Genomic DNA, 12,228 nt, shown 5'->3' on the forward strand with positions numbered 1-12,228 from the left:
AACTGATATGAACTTTGAATAGTGCATTGGCGTTATTCAATATGAACTTGTTGCCGTTGTTAGTGGAACACAATTGTGGACGGCTCCTCTTATTTTTCAGCTAGAAAACGTGGTATGTTATACCCCATGTCGAACTTCATGGTGGCTGTGGCTAAGGTACAGGGTTTGATTGAAAAGTAATGAGCCTTATTTTTTTAAGCAGTTTTATTAAACATTTTGGCTCATACAACTAATATTCTTCAAAATAGGACCCTTGAGTGTCAATACACCGCTGGTAGCGGTCCTTGCACTGCAGGAAACATTTTTTAAACTCATCTGCCGGAATCGCGTTCAATTCGGCTGTCACAGTTTTTTGGATCGCCTCGAATTTGGCACACACTTTGCGCATTTCAAGTTTTCCGGTCACGATTTCCCGCACATTGTAATAAGTTAAATTTAACTCTTCACTGATCTCACGTAGACTAGCATGACGGTCAATGTTCAAAAATTCACGAACCCGGTTCACATCTTCGTCTGTTTGCGTCGTCGAAGACCTTCCTGATCGCTGTTCGTCTTCGACGTCCTCCCGGCCTTCCTTAAACGACTTTTGCCACCGTTTTACCTGGGCACTGGACAGAGATTGGTCCCCGTAAGCATCCCTGAGTAGCCCAAATGGTACTCGTTTCGTTTAGCTTTACGCAAAATTTGATCGAGTAACGTTGCTCCAACGATAGCTGCATTTTCGCTACTGCAAAAACCTAACACACTTTTAAAATAGCTTTCACGCACGGAGCGATGTTGACTGCACCGCTGTTGCCAGCGAACTGGAACCGGTTTCTAGTGGAAAGGGAAGGTCCAACGATAATTTTCCCCCATCAGCCGATTCGGTTGATCGCTTGGCAGACGCTCCGCGCGGGAAGGCCCATTACTTTTCATTCAAACCCTGTAATACAATGCAAATGTTATGGAATGACTTTTGGCTGATCCTAAGCTTAACTTTACGAAAAATGTACAGAGTGTTGTTTTACTACGCCGCTTGTAATAGCAAAGATATGAAGAGTCCTCCTTTAGACTGGAAGCATCAAATGGAGGAAATCCCTTACAAATTTGTAGAACCAATAATATTATTGCTACGAATTCTATGGAGGGGCAAAAACCCTGATTGCCATTCACTTGGAAGTAGCCAGGACGATACTTCTGCGTACGATCCAAGCAGCTCTCAACTTCCGAGCTTCGCCCAAGAATCCTCTTTATCCAATTTATGAATTCCATCCCTGAAGTGAGAATCTGGAGGGGCTGCAAAACACGCTTCCACAGCTGTTATGACCTGATCAAAGATCTAGAAGCAAATGGAAGTCGCTAGGGGCCAAATCTGGTGAATACGGTCGATGCACCAACAATTCGAGCTTTAATTCATGGATTTTAGCCATTGTCAAATGCTCCTGTGACACGGTGCATTATCCTGATGAAAAATAATTTTTTTCTCTATTTCAAATTGGGTCTTTTTATACGATTTTCTTTTCCTTTAACGGGTCTAAAAGGTTACAACAACCTTCAGAATTTATTGTTTTACCAGTTTGCAAATAATCCACAAGCAAAATTCTTTTGGCATCCCAAGAAACTCGCACCTTCTTAGTCGATTTTTGGACACGAACTCGTTTCGGTCACTAAGAGCCAGGTTCACACCATACTTGAGCTTCTTGGATTGATTAAGGATCATGGGGAAAGACGCAAAACTCATTTATTGTGATTGATCAATGCACAAAATTCATTTTATTCTTTCAAAAAACGCTCCAAATGTAGCTGAGAAAGTCGCATTCGAATGCGTTTTTGTTCCGTTGTTAGCGAATGGGGCACCCATTGTGCACACAGCTTTCTGAAACCCAATACTTCAGTCAAAATATTGTTTACACTGCCCAATGAGCTGCCTAGGGCTTCTATTGAATATCTTTCAGTCACTCGGCAAAACCAAATCCCAAAGAAATTATGGTTTGTCCCAAGCTCCTGCAGCTTAAGCAACTAAAGCCCACTAAAGCAAGAATCTATCTCGAGAATGGACATACAAACATATGTACTTTGTATGGAAGACAAGGCGTGAAACCTCAGCGAAAAAAAATTTAAAAAATCAACGCTATTTCGCAGTCACTTGAAACTTGCACTAAACTTCCATGAGCTTTCAAACTGTATCTACAAAAAAATTCTAAAAATTTGAATTTGAAAAATTAAAGTTTTTTGTTTTGAAAAATGTTGTACAAAATTTGAAATTTTACGTTATATAGTTTTTGTTTTAGTATGAACTATATTTATATAAAAAAAAATGGTGTTGTGTTTATAAATTTTTTAACGAGGTGTATTTGAGAACAAAATTCATGTGTACAAATTAGTAGTCGATAGTGCCAATATGAAAAAAAACAACAAAAATGCATAGTATCCAATTTCCTACAGTGTTTGTGCCCTGTATGTATCATAAAATGTGTCTAATCTACAGCAGAACTAACGAAATTTGGCAAGAAATATTTTTAATTGCTGTTCTGCCAAGAAATCATAACAGACAAACACAAACACAAAATATTAGGCACATTAATGCACACAAAGAAGCGTTCACATGCAATATATGTGAGTATTAATTATATACGTACATATATATGTATACACTCAACCTACTCAAACAAAAATATTAAATAGCTTGGCCACCAAGAAGAGGCCACTTTGCCGATCAAATAGAAATACACCTCCTTGAAATACAGCCAAAGAGCAGCACAGTGTGTGGGCTGCCACAAAAAGATAATGACTATAAAATATGTGCATACATCCATATGTATGGGGGTCTATATAAAACACGTGATAAACATGGCGTAGTGAGGCATTAAACCACGCGCCCAACCATTCAGCCGGCCAGCCCAAAAATCAACGCGACCTTAAGACTTCACACGTCCTTCCTAGGCCAGTACATTTAATGTATAAGTATACATGTATGTGCATACACACATCTTGAGATAAATACCGCTGTGTGAGAGACAGAGGGGTTCAAGGAGAAATAGTGTGTTGATATAATTGGGAGCGTTAGGGAATGGGTGGTGACATAAGATTTTGTCGCTCTTTAATTGTTGCTTTGCTATGTTAGTTTGTGTTTGTTGTTGCTTTTATTGCTTCCCATCACCAGTCGTGTCGTGCCGCAAACGGACGAATCATTTCGTTGGGAGTTTTTATTACACAAAAACAATAACATTTACTGCCTACTTTTCATCTACCGCCTTCCCCGCTTGGCCCTGTTCAATTTAGCAATTGCGCGCGCGTGTGTGTGCGTGTGTTTATTAAGAAGGCGGTTCGGCATCCAAAGACGCTAGCTATCATTCAATTTAAACTTTCCTACAAGTTTTTGCCTCGGCTATGTAGGCATGTATGTATGTATAAGTACACTTGGGGCTGTGTGCCTGTTTGTCTGTGTGTGTGTGTTCATTTCTTTGTCCGTGTGTATGCGCTTGTTGCTGTCATGTTGTCACTGCGGCTGCTAGTATCTACGTGTAATAGCGCTTGTTGTTATTGTTATTGCTTCTAATGTTGGCAATATTGTTTTCGGCCTGTACAAACACGCACACACACACACCCACACGCGTATCCAACAACTTAGAATTAATGTCGTATAAGTTGCCTTCTTCATATTACGTTTTTCTGCAATTTTTGTTGTTATTGTTGCTGGAACTTTTTTTTGCTGTTATTGCCCACCATACCTTGTATTTTATTTATGCATTTCATGTATTTGCGTGTTGTTGTTGTGTTTTCGTGCTGACGTTAACTCGAAAATAATTTCATCCATTCAATTAAGGTTTTTTCTACGTTTGGCTCCTTCCGCCTTACAAATTCTTCCTAAAATCTCCTCAGACTTTTCTATTTCTTCGTCTTCTTCTTCTTCTGCGTAATCTTCGGCTGTTGTTTGTAATTGCAGAGTAATGGATTTTATAATAGATTTAGTTGGTCTTACTGTTTGCTGGTTGGTTGACTGCTTTGCTGTTTGCCTGTTCGTGTGTTTGGTTGACTACTATTACTTTACTACTTTTTGTTATTTTTTACCAACCAAATAAGTTTGCCATTCGACCATGAAAATAATTAAAAGTTTGAAATTATTTAAATGCATTATTAGTGGAGGCTGTAGAAGAACTTTAGAAACTACCGGATAACGTTTAACTTCTTGTGCACTTCTTTTGAGTGGGCAAGTATGTAGCGTTTTATCTAAAAGGTGTTCGTTTTTGTTGTACCTAAAGCAATACCCTCAAAATCGCTGACTGGATAAATACAGTATCCAAGAAGGGTGTTTCTTTGCGTTGCATCAAATATTAAAGGATGTTAGATGAGGTTGTTTAAGAATGTCTGTAAAAAGTGAATGGTGTCGTAAAGGCCTTATCCATGGCCGAGGACGGACATATAAACGTTGGTATTATAGAAATATACCAGGTGAAACCCAAACTAAACAAGACTTTTTAATGATTTAGTCCCTTGGAAGCTACGTCCCTCGCTAACTTCCAGCGAAAGCTTGGTTACATTCGATTCAGTGGAGGCGAAGTTATTGCGTCTAAAGTGTCTGTATGTTTGTGTCATCGGTACAAAAATGAGTTTCAAACAAATTTTATTTTAAAATCCGTAAAACGTTTAGCGAAACATTTGAATTGATGGAAAAAGTGTATGGCGATGATTGTCTATCTCGTGCCAGAGTTTATGAGTGGTTTACACGTTTCAGATATGGTTGTGAGGACATAAATGGCAATGAACTTACCCGCCCAAAATCATTAATCACCGAAAACTCCATCGAAATTATTCGTAAATTTATCAAAAATTAACCGAAATCATTGCTGAAATTCATGGAATGGGAGTTTAATATCTCCATAACATCGATTTATCGCATTTTAACTGATAACGAAAGGTTTGTGCACGTTTTATTCCGCACAAGTTAACTGAGGACCAAAAATTGCTCAGCTTTCAACATTCGGAAGACCTCATTAAACAGGCGAGAAAAGACGAGAACTTCCTTTACAACATTGTAACTGGTGATGAAACGGGGTGTTTCCAACATGAACCTGAAACTAAGCGTCAAAGTGCCGAACGGTAGGCCCCAGATTGCCCACCGCCCAAAAAATCGAGTTTGGAAAAGTCAAAAATCAAGTCAATGCTCATTTGTTTTTACGATTCCAAGAGAATTGTTTACAAGGAGTTCGTGCCAACGAGCCAAAGCGTCAATGCAATTTTCTATCTTGGCGTTTTGAAGCGTTTGTTGCATCGCATTCGTCGAAATCGCCCTGAACACCGCGAACGAGGAAGCTGGCGCTTATTGCATTACTCATCGATCCACTCTTGTGACTGATTTGTTGACTAGAAATCGCATTTTAACCATCAATCACGCACCTTATTCGCCTGGTATGGCTCCCTGTGACTTTTACCTATTCGGAAAATTGCATTTGGCCATGAAGGGAAAACGTTTTGGGTCCGTAGAGGCTATCCAAAGGACTTGTACCCGGTAAACAACCCAAAAATTTTGGGTGTAACCTTCGACAGTTTGCTCTCCTTCTCAGCGCACACCACCGCAATTGCAACTAAAGTCCAAAATCGCGAATGCTCCTTAAATCGCTTGCCGGCAGCACTTGGACCAAGGACAAAGAACTGTTGCTATCGACATTTAAGGCAAGTGGTCGACCGCTTCTAAACTATCTTGCGTATGTCTGGTCGCCTGGAACTAGTAACACGCAGACATGCCGAAATACTGCCATTCGGACAGCGACCGGTTGCCTCCTGATGTCCTCCGTTCAACACCTTCACAACGAGGCACAAATGCTCTCAGTAATGGAGCATAACAAACTGCTCAGCAAGCAATTCCTGCTAGGATGTTAACGCAGGTTTCACCCCTGCAGACGCCTGCAGACGCCTGCTTGAGCCTGAGCCGCCTTCCAGGCACGTCAGGAGGCACCTCTCAAACTACGCCGACGAAATCCAGGTCAAAACTGACCGAAATTTACTATACCAGACAGTGTTTAGACGGTCAATAAACGACATTCGTGAGGAGACCGGGAGACCGTCACCACCTTCTTAAGCTCCCGACCTGTGAATGCCGTAATCGGAGTCCAATCACCACTTATTGCAGCTTCCCCGTGATACACGTGTAACACTGGCACAATTACGTTCTGGATATTGTAGCAGGTTAAACTCCTACTTATCCAGAATCGACCCCGACATACCAAACATATGACCGGCACTAACCACCTTTTCACATGCCCTCTAAAACCGACTCACCTAACACCCCTCTCCCTCTGGACCCAACCCGTCGAAACAGCATGTTTCCTGGGCCTACCTTTAGATAAGCTAAACGAAGACGACCGGTGATATGCCCTACACTAGCGGGGCTTCTATTACTGTTAACAAACAAACAAACAAACAAACTTGTAACTGAAACACTCTTTCGAAAAGCTTTTAGATCACGCAAAACAGTGTACCGAGGCTAAAGGGGACTATTTTGAATAAATAAACTCAAAGTTATCAGAACAAAGCTCCTGTCGCTTCTATTTTAGCTCAGTTTTGTTTATTTTTGACTTCACCTTGTACAAGAAGGTGGTCCTGAATATAATATATATGTACCACACGTCTTTACTGAAGGAATTCGGCATATTTCGAGATTCTAGAGACAGTAGTGAAACCCTAGGTTGATAGCGCACGTTGGGACAGCCCATACATTTTTCAGCAAGGCTCTGCTCCTTCACATAAAGCGATGGTGACACAAGATAGCCATTCAACCATCTTCAATCAAACTTTCCATGACCACATAACACCCAACTTATAACCGCGTAACTCCCAGACTCTAATCTCTTGGATTACTACGTATGGGAGCGTAGTTGAGGGTGTAACCAATAGATATCCTCATAACACCATTTCTTATTCGAAGGCTGCAATTAATACCGTTATGCTCAATATGAATAAGGATCATTTGATTCGGGCATGCAATCGTTTCCGGATCCGGATCGAAGAGGTTAATGCAGTTGATGGAAATTTTATTGAATGATTTTATGGATACATAATAAATTAATGTGGTGTAAAAAAATCGTGAGGTTTCATAAAATTTTGTTTAAAATAAAAGCTGATTAGTATTACTCTCAAGTTTCCCTCAAATAACGTACTCAGCCTGTATACTCGTATAATTGACGCTTACATCGCTAAAACATTTTTAGAGGTCTACTACCTAGCAGACCGTTATTTGGCTCTGAGCGAGTTTGACAGATATTCCGACGTCATTCGCTTTGTGTTTCACAAAATTTAGCTTTAGCTTAGTGAAACACAAAACGAATGACGTAGAATCCAAAGTTCCCCTCAAAAAAAAATTTTTTTTTCACCATACCAAACGAGCAATCCTGGTATCTATATCCTTGTTCTTTGTTGATTGTTTAGCTGAGCTTCTCCTTCCATTTTTGTGGTGAGCATCTTGGAGCGACCTACAGGGCTGGCAAAAATTCACCACTGAACCCTCCGCGAGGGTGTCGGCTGGAAATAAGCAACACAGTTGTCCTATTTTAGGAGGTACTTAGCTAAGTTGTACTATGTTCGGTGCTCTTCAATAGTACAGTAATATTTAAAGTATATTTAACATGCTCGGGGGCGACCCGTGCCGAGAATCTGTCAGGCTGAGGCCGCCCAAGTATTGAGCGGAATTTACGGATACCTGGCGCCCTCCGTAATAACTAGCCTTACCTCTGTAGCTTGGAACTATGCAAGGGCGGACATATTTTCTCCGACACTCGTGGGTCCAGAAATGAATAGTCCTAATAAAATAAACAAAACAAAAGATGGAGATCGGTCTTCCTCCTAACAGGCCGACAGGAATGTCCAGTTCCGCAATGCGAGCAACGCGTGCACCGAGCTCCAAAACAAACACCACTCATCTGTCTAATAAATCGAACAAAAAAACAATGTCAGCCGGAGCAAAAACCATGCCCGTAACTACAACAACAGCAGTACTTGATACAGGTCCAAGCATGAGCAAAAGTGGCCGAAAGCACAACTACTGCTAGCTCCGGTACCGAAGTATGGCCGCATGTGAGGGTGGTAGATCCAGGGAAAGTGGACTACTAGGATCGTGGAAACTCTACAAGGCTACCAAGGAAGGTGAATGAAACGCAGTCTAAAGAACATGAGCTCACACAGGAGCTGAAGGAGGCAATTGAAAGAGCAAACGCAATCATTCCCGACTCCAACCCGGATTTTTAACCAGTCCGATCTGCTCCAAAAAGACAACGGTCCTTGAAGGAAAGTAATCCTAATCTGCATAATATGGCTCCTATCCACGCTGATAAGGTTCAATGTACCTTTCTCACCTCGACAATAGTAAACAGACTGATTTTACCATAATCGACAGAGATTGCAGTATCAACTTTTTTGTAGGTCGAGCAGAGAACATTTAAATGTCTGCATAGGAATTTTTGCAAGCAATCTGCCGATTTCACGCGCAGTCCGTCACGCGGCTGTCTGTCCGCTAACGCAGCTTCATTGTTTTTCTACTGCGCTATTGCTATGTGTTTCGTTGGTGTTGTTGTTGTTGTAGCAGTTCATTGAGCCCTGCTAGTACGGTGTAGTCACCCATCGTCATTGCCTAAATCATCTCACGGTAGGCTCAGGAAACATGCGCTTTCGACGGGTTGGGATCAGAGGGAGAGGAGTGTTAGCTGAGTGCGTTTAAGAGGGCATGTGAATAGATGGTTCATCTCAGCGTGGTTAGTATCGTGCTTTCAAAACAAGGTTTGGCCAGAAAACAAACCTTACTCTCATATACTGCCAGGCGTGAGAGCGCGATAAAACGCTTTAGAAGTTGCAGACGAAGCAAGAAGTGCTGTGACCCAGTTCCAGTCTAACTGCACGAACACCAGATCACTAGTACCTTTGAAAACATTCACTTACTTTTGCTGAATATATCCTTCCTGTCCAAGAATGAAGTCCAGAATCTACAGGATTTTAAGTTCTCCCTCCTGTAATTAGTCAATCTATGCAAGTGTCAAGAAGTCCGACCTTCGATGATTCTAAGCGGTACAAGAACCTCTTCTTCGAAATATCCGCGGGTAAGCCATTCCTAACTGTCATTTCGAAATGATTAGAGAGTTTTCCAAAATTCGGACAAATGATTTAAATTGAATAAAAAGTATGTATATACAGTAGGTCAAAAAAGTATTCGTTACATACTTTGCGCAAGATTAAACTTCACGATTTCTAAAGAAATATTAAAGTATAATTTTTTATTGAAATCTCGAGCCCACTACATCTGCCTTATACGCTGAAGTCACATTTTCAAATTCGTTGTACTCTTGCGAAGATCGCGCTACTTCAGCTCGTCCACCAAGATGGTGGCAAATAAATATTGTTCGATGTGGGCAAGATGCACAATGAAGAGAATAATAAGGTGGCGCCGATGACAGTACCGCTACTTTGCTTTCAGCGAATTTGACAGTATCAGTTGATTTTCGTGACGCTACACTAGTGCATTTGGTCATCAGTGTGATCAGATTACCATTTTCGTAAGTTGATTTAGCATTTTTTTTTGCTCTAGCCTCGCAGTGTTAGTTCTTTCTTTCGAGTTTCTTTAAACGAAAGGCCGAAAAACGCTTTTGCGCCGGATTTGAGGTTATGTAACAAGATAAGGTACTACTTTCTCAAAAAGGTCGCGATGGTTTCTTCAGTATTTTCAGGTAATACCTGGTATGTAATTTTTTATTGTACTGGGAATACACCTCTAAGGCTTTAATTCATATTCAGTAAACTCAAAGGCTTGTTGCAATTTATTAGAAGGTTTTAATTTTTAAGAAAGGTTGAGAGAAGTAGATCCAATATACTTGCATTGCCTCAAAAGGAGCAAAAAATGAGATTTACATTTCCAAAACATCAAATTTTATAAGAATCAATTTTTTAATAGCACTGAAATTTCTCAGGATAAACTTTAAATGCAAAAAAAGTGGTTGTCTGCAAAGTCGGTTTACTGACGATAGTTTAACGTGATAACGTCATAAGAAAATACTGATTGAATGGTTGCATTTTTCAAAAGAAAATTTTAATTTTATTTGTTTGATACATATTTTGTATGGATATAGAGAATGAGTTAACATTAACATAACATATACTTTAACATAACATAACATAACATAACATAACATAACATAACATAACATAACATAACATAACATAACATAACATAACATAACATAACATAACATAACATAACATAACATAACATAACATAACATGACATAACACAACACAACACAACACAACACAACACAACACAACACAACATAACATAACATAACATAACATAACATAACATAACATAACATAACATAACATAACATAACATAACATAACATAACATAACATAACATAACATAACATAACATAACATAACATAACAAATTACCCCGTATTAAAGCACTTATCAACAGCTTTCATTTGATACCCATATTGTACATACACAACCAAAGGTTGCCCGGGTCCACGTTTTGACCTATATCTCGAGACCCCAGTCACGGAGCGGCATGAAAAATACTCTGTACTAAAGCATTCACCAACAGCTTCCATTTGATACCCATATTGTACATACACATCCGAAGGTTACCCGGGTCAACGTTTTGACCTATATCTCGAGACCCTATCTACCAATAGGTATTCAAACTATACGGAAATCATCTTCAATACCTACTTAACAATGTGTGTAAGTTTGGTTTAATTCGGTTCAAAGACACGGCGGGTCCACGTTTTGGCATATATTTCGAGACCCTAGTCATCAATAGGTATGAAAATTACCCCGTATTAAAGCACTTATCAACAGCTTTCATTTGATATCCATATTGTATAAACACATTCTAGGGTCCACGTTTTGGTCTCTATCTCGAGACCCTAGTCACGGAACGGATGGAAATACTCTGAACTAAAGCATTCACCAACAGCTTCCATTTGATACCCATATTGTACATACACATCCGAAGGTTACCCGGGTCCACGTTTTGACCTATATCTCGAGACCATATCTACCAATATGTACCCAAACAATACGGAAACCATCTTCAATACCTACTTAACAATGTGTGTAAGTTTGGTTTAATTCGGTGCAAAGACACGGCGGGTCCACGCTTTGGCATATATTTCCAGATCCTAGTCATCAATAGGTATGAAAATTACCCCGTATTAAAGCACTTATCAACAGCTTTCATTTGATATCCATATTGTACAAACACATTCTAGGGTCCACGTTTTGGTCTCTATCTCGAGATCCTAGTCAGGGAGCGGATGGAAATACTCTGAACTAAAGCATTCACCAACAGCTTCCATTTGATACCCATATCGTACATACACATCCGAAGGTTACCCGGGTCAACGTTTTGACCTATATCTCGAGACCCTATCTACCAATAGGTATTCGAACTATACGGAAATCATATTCAATACCTACTTAACAATGTGTGTAAGTTTGGTTTAATTCGGTGCAAAGACACGGCGGGTCCACGTTTTGGCATATATTTCGAGACCCTAGTCATCAATAGGTACGAAAATTACACCGTATTAAAGCACTTATCAACAGCTTTCATTTGATATCCATATTGTACAAACACATTCTAGGGTCCACGTTTTGGTCTCTATCTCGAGACCCTGGTCACGGAGCGGATGGAAATACTCTGAACTAAAGCATTCACCAACAGCTTCCATTTGATACCCATATTGTACATACACATCCGAAGGTTACCCGGGTCAACGTTTTGACCTATATCTCGAGACCCTATCTACCAATAGGTATTCAAACTATACGGAAATCATCTTCAATACCTACTTAACAATGTGTGTAAGTTTGGTTTAATTCGGTGCAAAGACACGGCGGGTCCACGTTTTGGCATATATTTCGAGACCCTAGTCATCAATAGGTATGAAAATTACCCCGTATTAAAGCACTTATCAACAGCTTTCATTTGATACCCATATTGTACATACACATCCGAAGGTTACCCGGGTCCACGTTTTGACCTATATCTCGAGCCCTATTTCCAAAATAAAATATAATCCATGTTACTCGTGATGTAGCTTTCGAATGGTGAAAGAATTTTTAAAATCGGTCCAGTAGTTTTTGAGCCTATTCATTACAACCAAACAAACAAAGTTTTCCTCTTTATAATATTAGTATAGATGTGGTAAATATTACCATACATTTTTTCCTTCAGATATAATAAAAAAATAATAATAATA

Source organism: Anastrepha obliqua, chromosome 5 (genome assembly GCF_027943255.1).
Source record: "Anastrepha obliqua isolate idAnaObli1 chromosome 5, idAnaObli1_1.0, whole genome shotgun sequence".
NCBI classification, from domain to species: Eukaryota; Metazoa; Arthropoda; class Insecta; order Diptera; family Tephritidae; genus Anastrepha; species Anastrepha obliqua.